Here is a 587-nt window from a genome sequence, read left to right on the forward strand (position 1 = left end):
CTTGATTCCCACAAAGGGATACGTAGGCAGCCCAAAAGAAAAAGGGGCCAGCCGAAAAAAAAAAAAAACCTCCTCCATACAAACCCCCTCCCCGAGGAATCGACCTCCGAAGCAGACGATCACTTAAGCGGTGCCGACGCGAGCACGTCCCGGCTTCTCGAACAAGCGTATCGGTACTCGCGTCCCACGATGGATATGTCCTGATCAGACACGTATTCACGGGAATCGACCGTGTTGCGATTTAAACCAACATGACCGAGAAAATGACTCTAACTCACCCTGTAATTTACTAAAGTAAAGTTTGGCCCACCGAACGTTTGAAAATTACGCTAGGGTCAATTTGGAACCGTCAACGTCGAGGACTTATAACTAAACTCAAACGACGAACGATCGCGAGTCAAAGAATTCGACACATAACGAGCTTAACAATACAACGATTCGATATCTCGATTATAATTAAACTCAAATGACGAACGATCGCGAGTCAAAGAAATCGACCGAGACAACGTCATAACGAGCTCAACACTACAACGATTCGATATCTCGAATAATGTTTATACTAAACAAACAGTCACTTCAAATCTTGA

Source organism: Brassica oleracea, chromosome C5, assembly GCF_000695525.1.
Source record: "Brassica oleracea var. oleracea cultivar TO1000 chromosome C5, BOL, whole genome shotgun sequence".
Classification (NCBI taxonomy): Eukaryota; Viridiplantae; Streptophyta; class Magnoliopsida; order Brassicales; family Brassicaceae; genus Brassica; species Brassica oleracea.